The following is a 26709-nucleotide window of genomic DNA, read 5'->3' as shown; positions in this document are numbered from 1 at the left end:
TTCTTTACACATATCATTGATATATATAAGAAAACATAAAGGTCCAATAATACTGCCTTGAGGAATTCCCCTCTTAATTTTTACAGGGTCAGATAAAGCTTCACCTACTCTAATTCTCTGACATCTATTTTCTAGAAATATAGCAACCCATTCAGTCACTCTTATGTCTAGTCCAATTGCACTTATTTTTGCCAGTAGTCTCCAATGATCCACCCTATCAAATGCTTTAGACAGGTCAATCGCGAAACAATCCATTTGACCTCCAGAATCCAAGATATCTGCTATATCTTGCTGGAATCCTACAAGTTGAGCTTCAGTTGAATAACATTTCCTAAAACCGAACTGCCTTCTATCGAACCAGTTATTAATTTCACAAACATGTCTAATATAATCAGAAAGAATGTCTTCCCAAAGTTTACATACAATGCACGTCAAACTTACTGGCCCGTAATTTTCAGCTTTATGTCTATCACCCTTTCTTTTGTACACAGGGCTTACTATAGCAACTCTCCATTCATCTGGTATAGCTCCTCTGACCAAACAATGATCAAATGAGTACTTCAGATATGGTACTGTATCCCAACCCATTGTCTTTAGTATATCCCCAGAAATCTGATCAATTCCAGCCGCTTTTCTAGTTTTCAACTTTTGTATCTTATTTTAAATGTTATTATTATCATATGCAAATTTTAATACTTCTTTGGCCTTAGTCTCCTCCTCTATCTGGACATTATCCTTGTAACCAACAATCTTTACATACTGCTGACTGAATACTTCTGCCTTTTGAAGATCCTCACATACACACTCACCTTGTTCATTAATTATTCCTGGAATGTTATTCTTGGAACCTGTTTCTGCCTTAAAATACCTATACATAACCTTCCATTTTTCACTAAAATTTGTATGACTGCCAATTATGCTTGCCATCATGTTATCCTTAGCTGCCTTCTTTGCTAGATTCAATTTTCTAGTAAGTTCCTTCAATTTCTCCTTACTTCCACAGCCATTTGTAACTATTTCTTTCCAGTCTGCACCTCTTTCTTAGTCTCTTTATTTCTCTATTATAATAAGGTGGGTCTTTACCGTTCCTTACCATCCTTAAAGGTACAAACCTGTTTTCGCATTCCTCAACAATTTCTTTAAACCCATCCCAGAGTCTGTTTACATTTTTATTTACCGTTTTCCACCGATCATAGTTACTTTTTAGAAACTGCCTCATGCATGCTCTATCAGCCATATGGTACTGCCTAACAGCCCTACTTTTAAGACCTTCCTTTCTATCACATTTATTTTTAACTACCATAAAAACAGCTTAATGATCACTAATACCATCTATTACTTCAGTTTCCCTATAGAGCTCATCTGGTTTTATCAGCACGACATCCAGGATATTTTTCCCTCTGGTTGGTTCCATCACTTTCTGAATCAGCTGTCCTTCCCATATTAACTTATTTGCCATTTGTTGGTTATGCTTCCTGTCGTTCGCATTTCCTTCCCAATTGACATCTGGCAAATTCAGATCTCCCGCTACAATCACATTTCTTTCCATGTCGTTTCCCACATAGCTGACTATCCTATCAAATAATTCCGAATCCGCGTCAGTGCTACCCTTTCCCGATCTGTACACTCCAAATATATCAAGTTGCCTATTATCTTTAGAAATGAGCCTTACACCTAGAATTTCATGTGTCTCATCTTTAACTTTTTCGTAGCTTACAAATTCTTCTTTCACCAGAATGAACACTCCCCCTCCCACCATTCCTATCCTATCTCTACGATACACACTCCAGTGCCGTGAGAAAATTTCTGCATCCATTATATCATTCCTCAGCCATGATTCAACTCCTATTACAATATCTGGTAAATATATATCTATTAAATTACTTAATTCTATTCCTTTCTTTACAGTACTTCTACAGTTCAACACTAACAATTTTATGTCATCCCTACTTGATTTCCAGTTCCCTGTTCCCTTATCACCGCTCCCTAGGCCATCCTGTTTCCCTGAATGTACCTCCCTATTACCCTTCCAAACAAATTTCCTAACTTATATGTACCACTGCGGTTTAAGCGAAGGCCATCTGAGCGCAGATCCCTATCTCCTACCCACCCATTAGGATCTAGAAATTTCACTCCCAGTTTCCCACATACCCACTCCATAGTCTCATTTAAATCCCCAATCACCCTCCAGTCAGTATCCCTCCTACACAGTATTCCACTAATAACAATCTCCGCTTTCTTAAACTTGTGATTGTTGGTAGTCCATCGAACACCAGCAGTTTATGACAAGAAACTCGACACCTTTCAACAGTAAAACGCTTCATTCCATGTTGAGCGAATAAAAACTACTCAAGATGACTGTCATGCAAGCGAAAGTAGAAATCGAAATACCCTAGTCAATAACCTTTTCTGCTTTATAATTTCTGCTGTGACTACAAAATAAAGGTTACAGCAAAATGTTTCTTCTTTAAGAGGATTTTAGGTACAGATCTACATACTTTAACACTCAAAACAATAAAAGAAGTCGAAGCTTGCGGTTTTTTCGTGTTGTGCATTGTGAGTGACAAGCAGTCAGTGCAGGAGAAGAAGAATGTCTTCTTCAAAACACATTAAACCGAAGATCTGTCATCCTGTTGATAGTGGAATGCCTCTTCTTGCTTTCGACAATGGCACAGTCTGAAAAGTAAGTAATTCTTTACTCACAAGTGTAAATTTGTTGGTTCCCAGGTTATAAACGGTGATTTTTATCGAGAAACAGTATCAGATGCAATCAAATGAAACTGAAACTGGTTCATTTTTCTTACATGCAAAAACATCGAGTCGTCTAAGTTTAAGGAAAAGAATGTGTAACGCGCGAAAGATATTTTCGCGACTGAAGTAATAACAGCTCTAGAATATTTAAAAGACCATTCGTATACAGATATGCACGATTTTTTAAATGCAGGTACCACTGTCAAATACATGTTATCGATAGAAAGTTGATTCGACATACGTGTCAGTAGCACACATGTGTAGCAACATTGCAGCCGGGCAAGATGCTTGATTCTTTTGACAAGACCAAGGTGTTCAACAGTGCTAATGGACTTGATTTATAAAAGAGATTAAAACAGCAAGCTGCAGTACCCACCTGATTTGCCACTGTGGATTTTGAAAGTTATTCATGATTTTGTATTGAAAGCACAACAATTTGTGCTTAAAAATCCTGTCGCGTCTGTGAGTAACTATTTAGTGCCTGTGTTGCGTGATTTTCCTCACTTCAGTTGTTCTGGAATCGGACATTCATAGTTATTGAGTGAAGTTAGTTGCGAGTGTGCTATTCCTGTATTCCTAAATAACACAGATGTTTGAAAGATTTGAACGCGAGAACGCGAAACATTTAAGCAGAAAAGTGTGTGAAATTATTTATTTTCTACAGTATTTACTACCTACCGTTAACATTATATTGTACGGTTTTTCCGCTGTAGATGGGTACGTTATTCACTGAATTTCTTTATTAAGGTGTGTTTCCAATGTGTTTATTGAGTGATTAACTAGGCTATATACTTGAACAGAAATATACAAAACACTTAACGTGTGGTGTAATGTACAATCGTGTTTCAATGACAGCTAAGCAGCGCTCGGTGGTAAAAATGGGAACTAGGCCCATATCTATATATATATAAAAAATAAGAGTTTTGTCTGTACATTGCTCAGAATTTGAAAAGAATGGTATTTCTGCTTCGGTCATGTCCATAGTAACCAGGAAATGCACTTTTTACTTTTCCGTAATTTCTGTCTGTCTGTCTGTATGTATGTATGTATGATGTACACGCATCACTAGAAAACTGTCAAAGATAATTTAATGAAAATCGGTATGCAAAGTCGGGGAATAAGTCGCTACAATCTAGGCTATAAATAATTTTATTCACGCTGATAGAAATGGTAGTTTAGGGGAAGGCCTAATTTTTTTTCAAATATATGTTTTTAGTAGTCCTATCTTCATAAAAATTGATATGCAAAGTCTAGGAATACGTCGCTAGAATCTAGCCTATGAATAATTTTATTCACGCTGAGTGAAATGGTAGTTTAGTGGAAGGCCTAAAATTTAATTTTTATATACTTAACGTTATTAGTGGTCCTATTTCTTTGAAAATTGGTATGAAAAGTCGGAGAATGAGCCACTACAATTTAAGCTATAAGTAATTTTATTTACGCTGAGTGAAATGGTAGTTTAGGGGAAGGCCTAAATGCAATTCTCAAATATTTATATTATTAATTGTCGTATCGATAAATACTACATAACCAAAGTTATAGAGAATTAAATTTCTGACCATTTATGTCTTATACATTTGTACCGTACCGGCTATGATAACACAGATATTCATAAATTTGTAATTTTGTTGCTAAGTCCATATCAATGCCGAGCCACGAGAAAATGGGTTAACGGAATTTAATGGAAATCGGTATATAGAGTAGGGGAATAAGAAACTACAGTCTAAGCTACAAACAATTTTATTCATCCTGGGTGAAATTGTAGTTTAGGGGAAGGCGCCTAAAATGTAATTTTTAAATATCAATGTTATTGGTCCTATCGAAAAGTACTATATAAAAAGTTATAGAGAATACAATTTCCGATCATTTATCTTTTTATTTAGTTTTACCGTACCGACTATGATAAGAGTGCTATTTCAGAGTGGGAATAAAACGAAATGTGAAGGCCTATAATTTCGAAAGTGCATAACATTGATCAACAATAACATTACATTGACCATTGTTTATTGTGATGTTCTTTGCCTCTTATGCTGCCTCTCAACTCAGATGGGATTACTGCTGCATACCGAGTATAACAGCCTGCCTGAATATTGGCGGGAAATAGCCGGGGAGTTAGAAAGCTTTCTTCTTTAGCGTGCCATTCCTCTGGTTCATACATTTTCTGATACAGCTGGTACGTAACACACTGGATCATCATAGTATTTCAGCTATTCGATCCCTACTCTGACGCGCTGTTTTGAATGAGCAGTGTGCATACTTAAGGCAGAGCCTCAGTAGTAGTAGTAGTAGTAGTAGTAGTAGTAGTAGTATGGCCTGGTCTAGAATAACAATTTAGGCCTTTTCCAAATTATAGCACCACAATATTCACTAAATAACTAAAAGTTCAACTCTGAAAAGTGCCGTTTCTTTCTCTTCACTTTTATTAAATTCTACATTCAATTTATTCCAAACTAGCAGTGAAGAGGGGTTTCTCTTCTGGCTTGGAGGAAAAATTTGCCTTCAAGTCAGATAGATTTTTCCGCCGCCAGTGTAGTCAATTGATATTTTCCGACTCATCGGGTACTCCTAGGAAACAGAATAGTAATTGGGCATAGTTTTTGCCCTGGGAGTCTCCACTATTCGACCCTCTCCCCGCCGAAGAGTGTTCACGGATCACGGCTGTCTGCGGTTTGGTCATTCCAGGTCTGGAACTTTGGACTGTTAGATAGGCAGCGTAGTACTGTTCGTTAAAAGTGAGAAAATGTGTTGTGTTTCATTTGAACGAGTATTTCGTAATATGAAAGCATTCCTATTGACGTCATTGTATGTTCATTTCCATTGGGAAAGCCACTAAGACAGTCTTTCTGAGGATGTAAAAAGGCATTATAATGAAAACATCCCAACCTGATTGTGACTGATGGTATGAAATTGGGTCTACCATTACAGTGAAAATTCCCTCAGTCTTCATATGAGAAAATATGTTTGGTGACCTCCCGTCGCGTTTCTAGGGTAACGTTAAGAGCTATACAATTTAAGACAATCTTGCTCACAACGTGTACACACCTAACCTAGAATTCTGTATACAATGTAAAATTCCGTAGCGAAGCTCGGGTACATCAGCTAGTCGCTTATATTGCTGAATTGGGAAGGCGTATTAAGCAGGGAGCACATTGCATCCGTCCCGCTCGGTTCAGTTCAGTTCAGTTTCCCGCGTATCAGTTCGCATCAGTTCGTCTGCCGCACATACCTTCCGTCTCTTTCGGAAGCTGTCAGTGAACCCCGCTTGGAACAGCGCCTGTAGTAATGTGGAGCTCTTTGTTCGAGGACAGAGAAATTTTCGACTGCGAAGAAGAAGAAGAAGAAGAAGAAGAGGGAAAAGAGGAGATTTTGTATACATGAACTACATTTAAAAAGGGAACACTGTGGTGAATATTACCTTCATTTTCTGGACTTGCTACTTGATGAGCACAACTTCTTTAAATATTTCAGAACACTACTCTCTCACGTTTTGGAGTTGCTAAGCGTTCTACCTCAAAAAAAAGAAAGAAAAAAGATCAACTTTCAAAAAACCAAAACCTTTTGAGCGACTAGCAGTAACAATGAAGTAACTATTGATTTCCTTTCATATTTTATTTAACAACTAGCTGATGTACCCGTGCTTCGCTACGGGATTCTCAGAAAGGCTGACTTTGTGGTTTTCCTAACTGAAATCAACATAGGTCATTACAAAAACGTAAGTATGAATGTAGCGATTAAAAGCAATGCTATCATATAAAATACTCGATCAAATGGAAAGCCGCACGTTTTATCACTTTTAACGAACAGTGCTGCGGTTAGATTGCGGTGCCAATCTAATAGTCCAAAGTACGAGAGTTGGGATGACCAGGCCGCAGATTGCCATGAACACTCATCTCCCATTAATCCGCTAAATATGCACACTGTTCATTCCAATCAGTGCCTCAGAGTAGGTATTGAATAGCCCGAATGCTATGATGATCCAGTGTGTTACGTAGTAGTATCTGAAAATTTATAAACCAGGGGAATGGCATGCTAAAGAAAGTTATCTAACTCCCCAGCTACTTCCCATCAATATTCAGGCAGTCTGTTACACTCTGTACGACTGGGTGAGTTGACCGTGTGGTTAGCGGTGCGCAGCTGTGAGCTTGCATCCTAGAGATAGTGGATTCGATCCCCATTATCGGCAGCGCTGAAGATGGTATTCCGTGGTTTCCCACTTTCACACCAGTCAAATGCTGGGTCTGTACCTTAATTAAAGCCTAAGGCACTCCTAGCCCTTTCCTATCCCATCGTCGCCATAAAACCTATCTATGTCGGTGCGACGTAAATCAAATAAAAATACTCTGTACGCAGTAGTAATCCTATCTACCGGAGATGAGGGGCAACAGAAGACACAATGCACATCACGACAAACAATGGTCATTGTAATGTTATTGTTGATCAATGTTATGAGCTTTCTATATTGTAGGCCTTCACATTTAGTTTTCTTTCGACTCTGTGATTTGTAAAATATTTTATACCGTAAACTGTAGTTTCTTATTCTTCGACTTTACATACCGATTTTCATTAAACACTGTTTACCCATTTTCTCGTTACTCGGCGCTGATATGGACTTAGTAACAAAAATCCAAATTCATGAATATCTTTGTGATCATAGCCAGTACGGTAACAATGTATAAGACATGCATAATAGGAAATTTAATACTATATAACCTTAGTTATGTAGCATTCATCGATTACACATCTAATAAGAAATATTTGAGAATTACATTTCAGGCTTTCCCCTAAACTACCATTTCACTCTGCGTGAATAAGATAATTTACAGCCTAGACTATAGCGACTTACTTCCTGACTTTGCATACCGATTTTCATCAAGATAAGACTACTAATAGCAACAATATTTCAGAATTAAATTTTAGGCCTTCCCCTAAACTACCATTTTCTCAGCGTGAATACAATTATTGATAGCCTAGATTGTAGCAACTTATTCCCCAACTTTGCATACCCATTTTCTTTAAAATATTCGAGCCGCTCGATCCACCACAGACCACTTGATACGCCTGGAGAGCTCTATCCAGGATGCGTTTCTCCGCAAACAGCACTTGGTAGCTGTCTTCTTTGACTTGGAGAAGGCCTACGACACCACCTGGCGATATGGCATCCTTTCAGTCCTGCATCAATGGAGATTCCGAGGTAACTTGCCGGTATTCATCGCGAATTTTTTGTCCCTCCGTCTATTCCGTGTCCGAGTAGGGAGGACATATTCGCAATACCACGTTCAAGAAAATGGAGTCCCACAGGGATCGGTTCTTAGTGTCACTCTGTTCGCGATTGCCATAAACGGTATTGTCGCTGCTGCTGGTCCAGCCGTAATACCGTCCCTATATGTGGATGATTTTGCTCTGCACTATAGCTCGTGCAGTATGGCAGTCGCAGAGCGACAGTTACAGCAAGCTATTAGGAGGGTGGAGAAGTGGACCTTAGAACATGGCTTTCGGTTTTCTGCCGCAAAGACCTCCGTTGTCCACTTTTGTCGTCAACGTACTCTTCACCCTCATCCTGAGCTTTATCTAGGAAATGTCGTTCTTCCAGTTGTTGACACCTACCGATTTCTTGGGCTCCTTTTTGACAGTAAATTATCGTGGGAGCCACACGTGCGGGAGCTAAAAGTGCAATGCACCAAGAGGCTTAACCTCTTGAAGTTTCTTAGCAGCACTAATTGGGGAGCTGACCGCGTGGTGCTCCTGCGATTCTATCGGGCACACATTTTATCCCGGTTAGACTACGGCAGTGCAGCATATGGCTCCGCAAGACCAAGCGTTCTTGCGAAGCTGAACAGTATCCACCACAGCGGGGTTAGGTTGGCGACGGGAGCTTTTCGTACTAGCCCCATCGCTAGCCTGCTCGCTGAGTCTGGTGTGCCGCCTTTACACCTGAGGCGCCAGCAACTACTACTTACGTATGCTGCAAATTTGCGACAGATGCCACTTCATCCGAGCTATCCCTGCGTGTTCAACAATGGCAACCGTTTGTTGTACGCTGCTCATCCTCGTGCGACGCGGCCGGTTGGGATACGCTTGGATAGCAGTTATGAATTGTTTGACGTACCTTCGATTCCTTGCCTTGTCAGACAACCAAGTGGGGTACCTCCGTGGATTGTACGACGACCTGAAATAATCCTGGATTTGCACACTGGCCCGAAAGGAGACACGGACCCTTCGATTTATCGGAGGATCTACCTGTCCGTTCTTGGCCGCTATCCAGGTTCAGTCGTCGTTTACACGGATGGTTCAAGGACAGATACGAAGGTGGGCTGTGCGTTCGTTGTCGACAATGATCGGTTTCTTTTTGCTCTCCCGGACACCTGTAGTGTGTACACGGCAGAGCTCTATGCTATCTGTGAGGCTCTGCGGTACGCACTAGACAATGAGCGCCGACACTTTCTTGTGTGTACTGACTCCTTGAGTTCGCTTCAGTCTATTGATACCTGTTTCTCTCGACACCCTCTGGTGCAGCGGATCCAGGACCTGCTGGCCGGGTGTTCGGATGCCGGCACCAGAATTACGTTTGTGTGGCTCCCCAGCCACATGGGCATCGAGGGAAACGAGTTAGCAGATCAGGCTGCCAAGGAGGCAGTTACACTGCTCCCGTTGCCTTTCAAGGTTCCAGCCAGTGATATTCGCTCTCAGCTGAGACATCTGGTTATGTCTCATTGGGAGATGGAGTGGCAGGCCATCCCACTTCCCAATAAGCTGAGAGCGATAAAAGGAACAACGAAGGTATGGAGGACTTCCCTTCGGGCTTCGCGGAGGGAAGCCGTGGTCTTATGTCGCCTTCGGATCGGCCACGGTATCTTGACGCACTCCCATCTACTGAAAGGAGAACCCCCTCCGGTGTGTACCTGCGGCGACCATCTTACCGTGGTACACATCCTTACGGAGTGCGTGGACCTGATCGATCTGCGCCGTAGTATTAACCTTCCGAGTACTATCTCCCTTATCTTGCGCGATGACGAGCAGTCAGCAGACCTCGTCATCCGCTTTATGGGGGATAGCGGTCTGTTTTATCGTGTGTGATGATGTCCTTTGTCCTAGTGTTGTTTATGTCAGTTGCGCTTTTATCTCATTGACTTCATTTTAGTTTGTGTTGCGCATTTTAATGTGTTATTTGAACGTCTAACGTAAATTATGTGTTAATATCTGTATTACTGGGCAATGCCTTATTCCTTCGATTTCCTGTACTTTCTCTTATTTTAATAGAACATAAGGCATTGCGTATTAGATCCACTGACTGTTTTAATCTCACCCTCATTTTTCTTCATCACCATTCTTTTTTAACTCTAGTCAGTGGATACTTTTTAAAATTTTAACTTCATGTCTCATGTCATTCATTTCGTTTCATTAGGGGCCGATGACCTTCGATGTTAGGCCCCTTAAAACAACAAGCATCATCATCATTCTTTAAAATACGACCACTAATAACATAAATAGTTGAGCATTCAATTTTAGGCCTTCCCCTAAACTACCATTTCACTCAGCGTGAGTAAAATGATTTATAGCCTAGATTGTAGAGGCCCACCTCCCGACTTCACATACCGATTTTCATTAAATTCTCTTCAACCGTTTTCTCGTGGTTCGGCGTTGATATGGACTTAGCAACAAAAATACAAATTCACGAATACTTGTTATCATAGCCGGTACGGTAAAAATGTGTAAGACATAAATGATCGGAAATTCAATTTGATATAATTTTAGTTATGTAATATTTATTGAGAGGACCACTAATAATATAAATATTTGAGAACTAAATTCAGGCCTTTCCCTAAACTACCATTTCACTCAGCGTGAACAAAATAATTTATAGCCTAGATTGTTGTGGTTCATCCCCCGACTTTACATACCTGTTTTCATTAAATTCACTTAAGCCGTTTTCTCGTGTTGCATGTACATACATACATACATACATACATACATACATACATACATACATACATACATACATACATACATACATACTGTACATACATACATACAGGACGGCAGGCAGGCAGAAATTACGGATAAGTAAAAAGTGCATTTCCTTGTTACTGTGGACATGACCGATACAGAAATACCATTCTTTTCAAATTCTGAGCAATGTGTATATATATATAGAAAGATTATTTAATTAGGATTCAGTTAGCTACTTATATTATCTTTACAGTAATGGCTATATTGGTAACAAAGAACAAAAGTAGAAACATCTCTCTTAAGAGCACAGTTATATAAATGAAATGAAATAAATCTACATTTTTTTTTTTTTTTTTTGCTAGGGGCTTTACATCGCACCGACACAGATAGGTCTTACGGCGACGATAATCTACAAATTGAGATATTTGCATTTCATACTGTGAAGAGTTCTTTGATCAAAACAAGACATTTTGAAATGTAAAATTAAAGTCGATGTCCGTGCCCTTTAATACCATATCAAATTATTAAATGCTCTGCACATTGTCGGCTGCAGTGAGAGGAATTTTTATGGTAGAGAGTTTTGCTGCGACTAGAATAGAAAAATTGCCTTAGACATAAAAGCTAGATATTTTCACATTAAAATTAAATTGTTCAAGCAAAACGTCATTGTCCAAACCGAGCTCGATAGCTGCGGTCGCTTAAGTGCGGCCAGTATCCAGTATTCGGGGGATAGTTGGGTTCGAACCCCACTGTCGGCAGCCCTGAAAATGTTTTATCCGTGGTTTACCATTTTCACTCCAGGCTGTAATTAATGAAGGACACGACTGCTTCCTTTCCATTCTTATCCCTTTCCTATCCCTTCGTCGCCATAAAACCTATCTGTGTCGGTACAACATTAAACAACTTGAAAAAAAATGTTATTGTCCAATATGCCATTAATAATAATTTCGTGTGGCTATTTCTACCTGCGTGCAGCCCTTGTAAGGCAGACCCTCCGATGAGGGTGGGCGGCATCGGCCATGTGTAGGTAACTGCGTGTTATTGTGGTGGAGGGTAGTGTTATGTGTGGTGTGCGAGTTGCATGGATGTTGGGGACAGTACAAACACCCAGCCCCCGGGCCATTGGAATTAACCAATGAAGGTTAAAATCCCCGACCTGGCCGGGAATCGAACCCGGGATCCTCTGAACCGAAGGACAGTACGCTGACCATTCAGCCAACGAGTCGGACAAATATGCCATTCACACATTTGTATAGGAAAACCAACTGCGATATTTATCTTCGATTCTGTAAGGAATCAAAATCGCCTAGGAGGTTAGTATAAGGTATTCTGTCCAAATAAGAACAGCAGTGATATTTTTAAAGTAAATTAAAGTAACACCTACATTTCTTGCAGCATTTATCCTTTCCAATGTTTCATTGTTCAAATTACACTCAAAGTGGATCTCATTGCTGATTCTAGCACTTTTTTTATATTAAGAGGAAGTTTTTCTGTACCGGTACCCGAATTATTGAGGTGACTCAAATCTACTTGTAACTGAAGTGCATCATTATAGTCAATAATTTCTTTGAACACTGTAACATCGTCTGCAAACAACAAACAATTAGATAACTGTAGAACATGTGGCAAATCATTTTAAATATCAGGAAAAACAATGAACCCAATTTGGAACCTTGAGGCACACCAGAATTAACATTGAAAACATGTGACTTAGCCTGACTAAAAGAAATGAATTGTTTTCTACTAGAGGCATTTTTAACATCTCCTGAGAGAAGCCCAATGCTGACAATTTAGAAAGAAATATATCATGATCCAATTTATCAAACGCCTTGAAAAAGTCCAACTACGAGGGTTGGGGCAAAGTCATGGCAACTATTTTTTTTCTTCTTGAAGATACCAGTCCGGTTGGAAAATGTGACATATACAGACGAAAGGACAAGGTGTTAACTACATGTGTGGACAATGAATAGCACTGAAATTTCATAACACACTAATTTATTACGGTAGTATACAGGGCAATGTGGCCTTCCCGGTGCAATCACAAGTTTCGGGCCGTGGCGAGGTGATCCATGGCTACTGGGTGAGTAGTTCCTAGCGACCCCCTCCAGATACCGTGCGCCCTCGGGAGTATATAGCCTTGCCTCCGGTAAATCTCCTTGGCTCTGCCGGAAGTCGACCTCATATTTCCGTGAGTACTCGTGGGACCAAGAAACGGAATCTGTCTCTTCTCTTTCAACAAATTCAAAGGGTGGCACCCTTCAAAAAACGGCGTCAAAAATAGGCAAGAAACGCAAGCGGTATACTCCAGTTCCAGTGGATTATGTAAGTGACGAACGTCTTCCTCGATTCCTGGTTGCTTCCAGGGTCGATGGTAAGAGTTTTCTTGATGAATGTCCTTTCATGATCAGCAATTCCATCGAAGAAATTGTTGCTGGTGAAGTTGACGAGATGCGCAAGCTCCGCGATGGATCCGTACTTATCAAGACATCTACGGCTGAACAGTCCAGATGGCTACTTAAAGCCAAGTTATTTGGAAAGGTAGACGTGAAAATCGAGAAGCACCAAACCCTTAACTCCTGCAAGGGAGTTATATTCCACAGGGATTTGGTTAAGTCTTCCGATGATACGATGATCCGGTACCTAGCACGTCGGGGTGTAACCGACGTGAAGAGGTTGAGGAGGCGTGTGGGTGATAAGCTACTCGATACGGGTGCTTTCATACTTACCTTCGACGCCGAGACCATACCTGAACGGATAAAAGTGGCAATGTATCGCTTGACTGTTCGTCCATATATTCCGGCACCAATGAGGTGCTACAACTGTCAAAACTTTGGCCACACCTCATTGCGATGTACAGGTTCGACGACCTGCAAAATGTGTGGGAAGTGCGAGCATGCTGGGGTTGAATGCACACCACCACCTGTGTGCGTCAACTGCCCGGGTGCGCATGCTACTATCTCCAAGGAGTGCCCCACATTCAAGCAGGAGAAGAAGATCCAGGAGATAAAAACTCTGGTTCTATCTTATCCAGACGCCCGGAGGAAGTTCAAATCCATGGCTGCTCCGGAGTTCTCCATCTGCTTTGCTGAAAAGGTCGCAAACGTGCGGATCACTCCACAGAGTTTTGTACAGAACAGCAGTATTGAAAACGCATCAATAAGTCAAAGCCAGCAACAAAAGAAAATCGCTAAGGAAACTGGAGTTTTAAGAGCTGAAGGAACGAAAAGTGCGTTATTGCCGACGTTGCCTGGGAAGGCTGTTTCCCAGGAACGCTCGGCTGGGAAGTCCTCCCCCAATAGGGCGGGGGGAAAGACTTCCCGAAATAGGGCTGGAAATTCCAGCCCTCCTTCCAATGCCCAGATTAGAAAGGAGGAGAAAGGGAAGCCACAAAGCTCCCTTAAGAAATTGGAGAAGAAGCCTTCTCCAACTCAATCGGGGTCCATTGGATCCGCGAAGAAATCCGGCAAGCCATCTGCCGGCTCTCCTCCAAAAAAGAAACGGTGGGCAAGAGCGAGAGGCCCCGACCCTCTCTTGATCGTTCACTTTCTGGAGAACCTACTTCTCCCAGGAAGAAGACCCACTGTTCCCGAACAGTTAGATCACCGTCCGCGGAGGATCCAGTCACCGTGCCTCCTTCTTCTGAGGAGACAATGGAGACTGAACCACTCATTGTCGTTGATGGTGATTGTGACAATAAATTGATATCCGTCTACGCGACCTCCATAGTCTGTCTACAGGAATCTCGTTTGAGACCTGGACACGACACGACTATGAGAGGATATCGTCTTTATTCTAAAGACAGATTAGCTGTGGATGGCGCGGCAACTGGGGGCGTTTGTACCCTAGTTCGCTCCGACATCGTCAGCGAAGAAGTACCGCTCCGTACTCAGCTAGATGCAGTTGCAGTTCGCACTCCGTTGCCAGTAATGACAACGGTTTGCAACGTTTACTTTCCACCGGATTATAGCCTTGGCAATCGTGCACTACAAGATTTGATCACTGCCTCCTCCTTTCCTCATGTTGGGAGGCGTGAACGCCTGTAACACTATGGGGTTCTCTGTCCTGTTCTAGGGAGAGGATGCTCGAGTGAATGATCAACCTATTCGATTTTGCGTGCTTAATACAGGGGAACCGACATATTTCACCAGCGCACATGGCACATTCTCACTCCTGGATGTCACTCTGTGCAGCCGTGCGCTAGTTCCCCTGCTACGGTGTCAAGTACACGACGACCTCTGTGATAGTGACCACTTCCCGATAATTCTGTCTCTCTTGAATCAAAGACAGTCCGAAGTACCCAAGCGCTGGTTACTTTGGCGGGCAAACTGGCCAGAATTTACAAAATGCGCAGTGATGGCTGATGATATGCTGGAGTCTGTTGACGACCACGTTTCTTCCATTACTACTGGAATTTTGGCTGCTGCAGAGGAAACAATTCCTTCCTCATCCGGTTATCGTCGCCGGAAACAGGTCTCATGGTGGACGGACGAAATTGCAGCAGCCATACGTGATCGCCGACGGGCTTTTAAGCATTATCGTCGGAATCCTACGATGGCCAGTCATATCACATTTAAGCGTCTGCGTGCGAAGGCCCGTTTTTTGATTCGAGAAAGTAAGAAATCTACGTGGGAAAAGTATGTGTCATCCATCACGGCACATACTCCGTCATCACAAGTGTGGACAAAACTCCGCCGTATTGTCGGAGCACAGAATGTGCCCTCAGTACTCGGAATCTCCATTAATGGAGATATAGTTACGATTCCTTCAGTCATTGCCGACCACATCGCGTCACATTTCACAGATACGTCCAGCTGTAGGAGATACGACCCTGCATTTCTCCCAATTAAGCGCGAAGCAGAGGCACACCATCTCTCTTTTGCCTCTAGTGCTTCGCATCCCTACAACGTGCCCTTCACGGAGTGGGAGTTACGGAGTGCACTCGCGCTATGCAGAGATACGGCTCCTGGTCCGGACAAAATCCATAATCAAATGCTTAAGCATTTGAGAGTGGCAGATGTCTCAAGGATATCCTCACCCTATTCAACAGAATATGGAGTGAGGGAGTGTTTCCATCTCAATGGCGTGAGGGAATTGTGATACCTATTCCCAAGCCAGGTAAAGATCCAAAACTTCTGGATAGTTATAAGCCAACATGCCTTACAAATGGCCTCTGTAAGCTATTTGAAAGGATAGTTAACCGGCGTCTTGTGTGGGCCATGGAAAAGGAGGGTCTCTTGTCTAACTACCAGTGTGGTTTTCGCTCTCATCGATCTGCCACTGATCATCTGGTCAGACTGGAGAGCGCCATTCAGGAGGCCTTTCTCCGGAAGGAACACCTAGTCGCCGTGTTTTTTGACCTGGAAAAAGCTTACGACACTACCTGGTGATATGGGATTCTCTCCACACTACACCAGTGGGGATTTTGGGGAAATTTGCCAACGTTTATTGAGAACTTCATGTCCCTCCGTCTCTTTCGAGTCCGAGTAGGGAATGCATTTTCTCAGTATTACGTTCAGGAAAATGGAGTACCTCAGGGATCGGTACTGAGTGTCACGCTGTTCGCAATCGCCATCAAGGGCATAGTTGCCGCTGCTGGGCCCGCAGTCGTTCCTTCGCTGTATGTAGATGACTTAGCTCTACATTACAGCTCCGGAAGGGTGGCGTTTGCTGAGAGACAGCTACAGCAAGCTATTAACTGAGTCGACAGATGGGCCCTGCAACACGGTTTTCGATTTTCAGCAGCGAAAAACTCTGTTGTACACTTCTATCGACGTCGGCCTGTGCATCCCGAACCAGAGCTCCACTTGCGAAACAGTGTCTTACCAGTGGTTGACACCTGCAGATTCCTGGGTCTCCATTTTGATAAGAGACTTACGTCGCAGCCCCACATCCGTCAGTTGAAGGTTGCCTGCATGAAGAGACTTAACATGCTTAAGTTTCTCAGCGGCACTTCGTGGGGGGGGGGGGGCTGACCGTGCGGTACTGCTGCGATTTTACACGGCTACTGTCGCTCTCCCGGATTGACTATGGAAGTGCGGCTTATGGCTCAGCATCAAAATCTACACTGAGCCTTTTAGACAGTATTCACCATAGTGGAGTAAGGCTGGCAACGGGTGCTTTCCGTACTAGCCCCATTCCCAGCCTACTCGCTGAAGCGGGAGTTCCACCCTTACGGATAAGGAGGCAGCAGTTACTCCTCACGTACGCTGCCAAAATTCGTGAAATGCCGCTACATCCAAGCTATCAATGCATCTATCGTACTCAATACCACCAGCGGTACCAAGACCGGCCGAATGCCACACGACCGGTTGGGTTTCGGATTGATAGCTTGTGTCATGATTTGAATATTGATATCGGTGGTTGTCTTGAAAGAACTCTTAGCGAGGTACCTCCGTGGTTGGTTCCGCGACCGGATATACGTCTAGATCTGCTACGTGGACCCAAGGTGAACACGGATTCCTCTGTTTATCGGAGGTATTTCCAGGACTTTGTTCACCAATATCCGGCTGCGAGACTTATCTTCACGGATGGTTCAAAAATCGGAGATAATGTCGGTTGCTCTTTCGTCATTGATGATATGAGCACGAAGATCTTGCTCCCGAAAGTATGTAGCGTGTTTACTGCAGAGCTTTACGCCATCTTAGAGGCTCTGCAGTTTGCACTGCGTGACGAAAGAAGCCACTTTCTGTTGTGTACCGATTCGTTAACCTCTCTGCAGTCTATTGAAACCTGTTTCTCGCAACACCCACTGGTGCGACAGATACATGACCTTCTAGCCAGGTTATGGGATGCTGGCTCCAGAATCACTTTCGCGTGGCTTCCAAGCCACGTTGGGATTGCGGGAAACGAAATTGCGGATGAAGCTGCAAAGGAAACTGTACTTTTACCTCCAAGACCAGTCAATGTACCTGCTAAGGATATTTGTTCTCAGCTACATCGAACCATCTTGGCGTCCTGGGAATCGGAGTGGCTAGATATCCGAACTCCCAACAAGCTGAGAGCAATTAAGAAGACAACTACCGTATGGCGGTCCTCTTTCCGACCTTCACGGAGAGAGGCCATAGTACTACGCAGGCTGAGGATAGGTCATTTACGATCCACACACTCTTATCTCCTAAAGAGGGAAGACCCCCCAGTGTGTTCTTGTGGTGCCGACTTCACCGTGGCCCATATCCTCACAGAGTGCGCCGATCTCTCTGGCCTGAGACGGAGCCTCAGCCTGCAGGAAACACTCGAACGCATACTAGCCGATGACGCGACTACTGCTGATCTCGTCATCCGCTTTATGTGCGACAGTGGACTTATCAAAGGTATATAAATTGCAAGTGTACTGTTACTCAGGGAACGTACGTTCCCTTTTGATACGTTAGTAATCCTTTTGGCCTAATTCTATAATTGTTTTTTGTTTTATTTTGTACTGAGTTTCCAAATTACTTTATTGAATAAATAATTTCGTTTTTTATATTTTAAAATTCTCTTCCACTTATTTGTTCAGAGAGGATGATTCATTACCTCGTTGTACTTCCTCTTAAAACAAAAATCACCACCACCACCATCCTGGTGCAAAAGAATGACAACACAGTACACACAAAGTTGACATGACAAACCTGGTCCTCAAGACCTACAAAGTAGTCCCCTGCTACGCTGCCAACGATATGGAAGGCGCTGAATACCATTTGCCTCAGCATTTCGTGCACCATGTGTGAATCGGGTCACCTTTGGCGCACCGCATTAGCAATGCCCTCTCGTGTTGCAAACCGCCTACTACGTAGTGGTTCCTCAATCTTTCGAATGAGATCAAAGTCACCGGGCGAAATGTCGGGAGAGTATGCTGGGTGCTCCAATTCTTCCCATCCCCAACGTCGCAGTAGCTGCCCTACACACTCTGCTTTATGTGGTTTTGCATTGTCGTGCAGGATTATTGCACTGTCCACAAGATCCGGACGTTTCTCACAAACGCCACGTCGTACCTGTCGCACCAGGAAGTCCGTGTGGTATTGTGCGGTCACTGTCCAGCCATGTGGAACAAAGTGGCAAACAATGACACCTCTGACGTCATACGCGACGATCACCATCAATTTGACTGGGGAAGGATTCTGACGGTCTTCTGGCTCCTTGGTGATCCAGCATGACGCCACTGGTTCGTAAGCCCTGGCCCAAAATTCATCGATGCCAGTTATTGGTGACAAGTTATTGATCGCCGTCCTGTTGCCAGCGTGCAAGGTGGTCGGAGCATATTGCATAGCGCACCCACCTTTGAACTTCCGTCAGTGCATGCGGTACCCACCGCGATGCGATTTTGTGCAGTTGCAGCTCATTACGCAATATCCTGTGGACAGTGCGTTTCTTGATGCCACTTGCTCTCTCTAACTCCAGTAGCGTCCATCGTCTATCTTCATCCTGGAGCTGCTCGATGACGGCACGTGCCACGTCGGTCCGCACACCGACAGGTCATCCCGAACGTTGCTCATCACTGGTTGACACGTCCTTGCTGAAACTTTCCTACCCACCGTGCTACTGTATGGTATGGTAGGGCATTATTCCCAAGGGCTTTCACTAATTCACTGTGACATTCCATCGCATTTCTCCCTCGGAGAACGGCTATTTTGATGTAAGCGCACTGCTCAACATGGGTTAATTCCATCTCGCACGACACTCACCAACTGACTGATTGCACAGCTCTCGCTGCGCTACTACCAGGTATCACAGAGCCATCTTTTGTTTTGCATACACACTATGTCTGCAGAACTTCCACACGACACATATACGTTTGTGATCCGTTCACATATCTACAAGGAAAAAAAATAGTTGCCATGACTTTTGCCTCCAATCCTCGTAACGTCTTGCAAACGTCTGTCCATTGTATTAAGACCACTCTGAAATCCGGTTGGCAGAAGTTGATCGGTGCGGGTAAAATCCATGCTGGCATTGTGATATGTATGGTTTGACATGGTAAAACATACGGAAGTATGAAATCTGTTCCGAAAGTTTTGCAGGAGCATAAATAATAGAAATGGCTTATAATTTTCAATAAATGTAATATCACCCAATTGAAAAATGGGACATATTCGGCTCAGTTTCCACAAACCTGGAAATATCTGAGTTGTTAGTTTTGAATTATCTATGAGACATGAGGGAAACGTAAGCAAATTGGCACGACTGAGGTGTACCATCAGAACCACGTGACTATCTTGATATTAAATTATTTATTGCTCTTTCGTACTCAACTTCATCAATAAAATCAGTCTATAAAAGTAGATATGTTTTAAAAGATTCTTCCACTACCAGCGAATATGAAGGTACCCGAGCACTAAACCTATACACACTTTTAAAATGAGATGGAAAAGAATCAGCTGAGTGTTAGATAAAATATTACCTTGAACGACATCTGTTGAGCGGATGTCCTGTTATTCATTTTTGCTTTTAATAAAATTCCAAAAGTATTTGGGATTGTTATATATACTTACTAGCTGATGTACCCGTGCTTCGGAACGGAATTCTGCATTGTATACAGAATTGTAGGTTACGTAGTGTACACGTTGTGAGGAACATTGTATGTAATAAATTGCATACCTCCACCTGCCTTTTTACATCCTCAGAAAGACTGCGTTAGTGGTTTTCCCAACTGAAATCAACGTACGTCATTACAGTGACGCCAGTAGGGATGTCGCGATTAAAAGCAGTGCTATCATATGAAATACTCGATCAAATGGAAAACCACACATTTTCTCACTTTTAACGAACAGTAGTACGCTGCCGATCTAACATTCCAAAATTCCAGAGCTGGAATGACCAGGCCGTGAGTCGTGAACACTTTTATTTTCGGGGCGCAGGGGGGGGGGGGGGGGGGGCGAAGAATGGACAGTCCCAGGACAAAAACTATGCCCTTTTACTCTCTGTTTCCTAGAGGTACCGTAATGATGGGCTACTTGGACCCTTAAGGTGTTACTTGAACCCACATGAAAATTTTTTTCATATTCTTAAGCCCGTTATACAATGTAATATCGAAATATTTTTTTACTGTTCCTTCAGTTAGGTACCATCTCGATGTAGGACTATGCACGTTCAAACTAGTTTTGCAGTAATCCACTAAGCAGCAGTGCGGTCTATACAGTGGTTTCACTAAAGTGACACGATTTGTTCACTGCAAACTTTTATCTGGCTGTGAGCTTGCATCCGGGAGATAGTAGGTTCGAATCCCACTATCGGCATCCCTGAAGATGGTTTTCCGTGGTTTCCCATTTTCACACCAGGCAAATGCTGGGGCTGTACCTTAATTAAGGCCACGGCTGCTTCCTTCCAACTCCTAGGCCTTTCCCATCCCATCCCATCACAAAATGGTGGTGCATTGACATGCCTGTAATTGGTCTTACCCTATCACGTTTTCTATGATACCACGACCGCCCTTTTTATCAAAAGAAAATGGCCTCTTGGACCAATCAGGTGCGCAATTCTCTACCGACAGCTATAGGCGTGTTTATGGTTTGTACAGTATAGTAACATTTCGTAAAAATTAGTAGAGTATTGGACACCGCTCTACATACAATGGTACAGTGTTTTTGAGATGGAATTCACTTACTGCCTCTTGTACCATTTTTCCATTTTGCGGAGAAGTCTACATCGGGTTAACTGCACATAACATTGCTGTAAGGTGTTGCGCAAGATGGGACTAAGAGGCATTTACGTCCTAGCTGGTTGCATATATTCGGCAAAAAATAGGGGCAGCTGTACCACCCGGTATAGATCCGTACTGACTTTCACTCAACTGTGATTGAGAGAGTTTTCCATCTTTCAATAGTTTGTATTATAGCTCTTCATATACTTAGAACTAACCACATTATATATTTACATTAAATCAGGACATGTTTCGTCTCAGTTTGCGACATCTTCAGCTGAAATAAATATCTAAAATTGACGACAAAATTAAAAAAATACAAAGAACACTTTAAAAAGTTATTTTAAACATTTTTGTCACAGGTTTTGCTTTTTCTTAATGAATCATCTTCTTCTTCTAACTGAAAATAGCGTTCTCTTCTCTTTGATTATACAATAGCAAGGTTTCTTCATAGCATAATAAACCCTTTCATTTTTTTTCCTATTCAAAATGAATTCGGCAGAACATTGGATCTTGTATTAACTACCAGAAGTCTATAATTTTGCAAAATGAAATTTTTACTAGCTTTATATGCATTTACAAAATCTTAATTGGAATAATTTAACAAAGTTTACTGATCCAAAAAAAAAGCCTTGGATTCTTTTTATGTTGTGGTTAATAATATTATATTATCGATCAAACCATGCCTAAGAAAACATGTTATATAAGGAAATGATGTTCATGTTGGTCCACCGAAAGATTTTAAAACTCAAGGAGTATCATAAAAAATGTGCTAAGCACTCAGAGTTCTGTTTGCATTTGTATTGCTATCTGTGTAGGAAGTCAAAATATATAAGACTAGCTGATGTACCCATGCTTCGCAACGGGATTCTCAGGAAGACTGTCTTTGTGGTTTTCCTAACTACAGTTAACTTAGGCCATTACAAAAACATCAGTAGGAATGTAAGGATTAAAAGCAATGTTATCATATAAAATACTCGATCAATTGAAAAACCGCACATTTTCTCACTTTTAACGAACAGTACTACGTTGCCGATCTAACAGTCCAGAGTTCCAGTGCTGGAATGACCAGGCCGTAGACAGCCATTGTTCCGTTAAATATACACACTGCTCATTCCAATCAGTGCCTCAAGGTAGGGATTGATTAGCTCGAATGCTATGATGAACCAGTTTGTTACGTACCAGTAATATCAGAAAATTTAAGAACCAGAGGAATGGCATCCTTAAGAAGAAAGTTATGTAACCCCCCAGCTACTTCCCACCAATATTCAGGCAGGCTGTTATACTTGGTACAACGGGGCGATTTGGCCGTGCGGTTAGGGGCGCGCAGATGTGAGTTTGCATCCGGGAGGTAGTGGATTTGAAAACCACTGTTGACAGCCCTGAAGATGGTTACTTCCACCCCATGCAATCCACCTTCTCTTATGTCCTTCCAAATCTGATCCATCCACCTTCTTCTCAATCTTCCAACTGGTTTCTTTCCCTTAACTTCTGTTTTGAATTCCCTTCTTGCTACCTGTTCCTTTCCCATTCGTTTTACATGTCCGAACCATCTCAGTCTTGCTTTCTGTATGCTCTTCTCTGATTTTAATATTTTGAATTCTATTTCTTCTTGTATTTTTAAATGATGTTCTTAGGAATTTAATTTCTACTGCTTGGATCTTACTATCTTGTCTCTTATTAGTTACCAGCGATTCTAGTCCGTATGTTACAATTGATATAAAATACTGTTTATATAATGTTAATTTCATTCTCTTGGGTACTTTGTCATCCCATAAAAGCTCTCTGAGTTGATGATAAAATGTTGTAACTTTACTTAGTCTGTTATTAATTTCAGGGTTGATTTCATTACTTCCATTAATAATGTTACCAGATATGTAAAATGTTCTACATTCTCTTACCGTTCTCCGTCTTTGTTCACTTGGCTTCTCCTTTTCTCTTTTCCATAGTGCATGACTACAGTTTTCTTTTTACTAAGTACCATTCCAAACTCCTTCAGATTTTCATTCCAAATGTCCAGTCTCCTTTGTACATCTTTTTCTCCCTTTCCCCAAATCACCACAACATCTACAAATACCAAAGTGTTCATTTCATCACTACTGATACTCTGTTTTACACGTTTTATGATTTCATCCATCAATATACAGTAATAAACAATAATGGTGACAGTGCACTTCCTTGTTTGAGACCTTTTTTTGTATAAAATGTTTTATTCAACACTCCCCACTTGTACACGCCTTTTACTCTCATGATACAACATTTTTATCGTGTTAATTAATGGTTTTGGTACATTCTTTTCCAGTACGCATTCCCATGCTTTCTCATAACTGTATCATAAGCTTTTTCCAAATACAAAAATTCGATGATGAGTTCCTTGTTCTTATCCAGATGTTTTTCCATTATTGTTCGCACAATAAATATCAAGTCTATTGTTGATCTATTCGGTCTAAAGCCATATTGTTCTTCCTCTAACTGTGTTTCTATTATATCCTTCGGTCTTATTTTTAGCCCATGTGATAATAGGGTAATGTCTCTATAATTTTCACATTTCTTCCCATTTCCTGTTTTGAACGATGGTACAATGCTTTCTTGTTGCCGATCTTCAGGTTTCCTTTCTTTCTTCCATATGACATTGAGGGCTCAATATAGCCACTGTAGCCCAATGCTTCCTGCTGCCTTAATCATATCAGCATTGAATTCGTCTTTTCCACTTGCTTTACCTTTTGGTCATTGCTTTCACTGCCCTTTCAAGTTCCAACCATGTTATCGGGTTCTCTTCCTTTTCTCCATCTGTTATTTCCATTTCCTTATCTCCTTCTTCCTCCGAGCAGTCATCATCATTATCAAGTTTTTTAAAATATTTTGCCATCACCTTCTGAAGACCCATTTTGTCATATACTATGGATCCGTCTTCTCTCTCTAATGCCTTGATTTTTTCTTGATTTATTCTTTTTTTATTACCCTGTAATAGTTTGATTTCCTTGATTATCTTGCTCAATTTTGTTGGTAAACTCTCTCCCCAACATTTCTCCTTTTCTTCCTTGATACTCCTCTTTACTTGTAGTTTCAATCTTTTGTATTCCACATGTAACCTTTCTATCTTATTCTCATCCCTCTGATACATTTTTTGCTTTTCCTTATCCATTTCTTTCTTCACCTTGTTCCTTTCTTTTATTTCTTTTTTTATTTTGCCTGTCCCCCACCGTGTCTTCTTTCCCTTAACCTTTGCTTTTGTTTTCCCTCATACCTCAGTTGCTGCTTCCACAAAGGTCTGTCTTAAATTGTCCCACTCTTCTTCTCCACTTCGTATTTCCATGTTAGGCAACTTCCTTTTTATCCAATCTTGGAATGTCATTCTTTTATCCTCTTCCTCCAATTTCCAAATCCTGATCTTTGGTTTCTTCTTCAGTGATTTTTACTTTTTTAAATTCCAAAATTAATAATCTATGATCACCTTCCATACTTTCACTGGGAATTATCTTCGTATTCATCACGTATCTTCCCCATTCTCAGTCTGTTGTTATAAAATTGATGAGTGTTCCATACTGTCCATCCCTACTATATTGGCTGATCTTATGGCTATTCCTTTTCATAAACCATGTGTTCTTTATTATCAGGTTATTTCTGATACAAAGTTCCAACATTTTCTCTCCATCTTCATTTCTATCACCATACCCATGTGGGCCCAGAACATTCTCATATCCTATTCTATCTGTTCCCACATGAGCATTCAGATCTCCCATTATCATGATCCCATCTCCAACAATATGTGTTTCCAGTTCATAGAGAAAATCATCTTTTTCTTCCACGCTATATCCTGTCTGTGGAGCATACCCCTGTATTATCTTCAGTAGTTCCTTGTTTACATGCATATGCATTATTATAATTCTTTCATTTACATACTCAACTTCAGCTATTGGTTCAACATTCTGATTCACTACAAATCCCACTCCATTTCTTTTCTCTTTACTGTTACCCATCTAGTACAAGGTGTACCCCCTTCTTAATTTCTTCATACCTTCCCCTTTTCATTTTACTTCACTTAATCACAGGATGTTGAGTTTTAGTCCCTCTATTAGATCAATCAATTAATTTTCCTTCCCATTCATTGTTAAAATATTTATTGTTCCAAATCAGGTTTTGTTCTTTGATCTAACACTTGCAAGAAGATCAGCATTACCATCATACTGTGCATCTGTAGTCAGAGACTTGTCAGTTCCATTTCCATTTTTGAACTTCCATCTGAGGCTTGTATTATAGTTGAAAGGAAGTACAAATTTACTCATCTGCTGACCTGCTAAGCCTAATGCATCTGAGGATTTTCTTTCAGGGTTTACTCCCTTTGCCTCATCCACCATCTTTGACAATCCGAAGCTCTCCTTCACTGCGTAAGATTCTGTTCAGGTCTTCACCCGTAACCGTAGGCATGGGTTGCACGTTATACCCCGTGAGACTGGGTCCCTACCTGAACTTAGCTCTCCTTCACACCGGCCTACTGATGTGGAGAATATCCACCCCCGTAACGTGGATGCGCCAGACAAGAATTACTCAAGTGAAGGACAGGGGAGGTGACCCCATCTCCCTTGAGCCCGGTTAATGGTTGTGTATGTTGCCACAACCAATGGTCTTAACTATGCCAATAAAGACACTTATCTATCTTAGTCGAACGACTTGTAACACTACTCCTTTGTCGGAAATGTCCCAAAACAAATCATGCTGCTTTCATTTGTATCTTTTCCTATTCTCAAATCAAGTAGTACGGGCGAGTTGGCCGTGCGCGTAGAGTCGCGCGGCTGTGAGCTTGCATCCGGGAGATAGTAGGTTCGAATCCCACTATCGGCAGCCCTGAAAATGGTTTTCCGTGGTTTCCCATTTTCACACCAGGCAAATGCTGGGGCTGTACCTTAATTAAGGCCACGGCCGCTTCCTTCCAACTCCTAGGCCTTTCCTATCCCATCGTCGCCATAAGACCTATCTGTGTCGGCGCGACGTAAAGCCTTTAGAGAGAAAAAAAAAAAAATCAAGTAGTACTGGGGAGGGTCCTATGCACTGGAATCATACTCTAATTGGAGACTTTGCAGAGACTTATACATCTACTCCTTTATGTTGTTAATACAATCCCTCATAACTGTAATAGGAAGAGATCTGTAATCTTTATTTACAATCCAATTAGTATGATCCCCCAATGCAGAGCTTTTCTTATATTAACACCTAAGTATGTACTGTGGTCCCCCATGAGGTACTTTCACTCCATCAGCACAGCAGTTAAAACTTAGAGGACTTCTCCTTTTGGTGAAACTTCCAACCTGGCTTTTCACCCTGTTTGCTGTCCATCTCACAACATTATCAAGGTCTTCCTGCATTTGCTCACAATCCTGTAACTTATTTATTCAGTA

General features: G+C 41.8%; 1 protein-coding gene across 1 annotated transcript in view; it reads left to right on the top strand.

Moving 5' to 3' along the window:
* NFAT (NFAT nuclear factor) overlaps positions 1-26709 on the top strand; it is a 533805-nt gene that overhangs the window by 255143 nt on the left and 251953 nt on the right. The gene's annotated exons all lie outside the window — the stretch shown is intronic.

Source organism: Anabrus simplex, chromosome 4, assembly GCF_040414725.1.
Source record: "Anabrus simplex isolate iqAnaSimp1 chromosome 4, ASM4041472v1, whole genome shotgun sequence".
Taxonomy (NCBI): Eukaryota; Metazoa; Arthropoda; class Insecta; order Orthoptera; family Tettigoniidae; genus Anabrus; species Anabrus simplex.
This window is presented reverse-complemented; position numbering and strand designations above follow the sequence as displayed.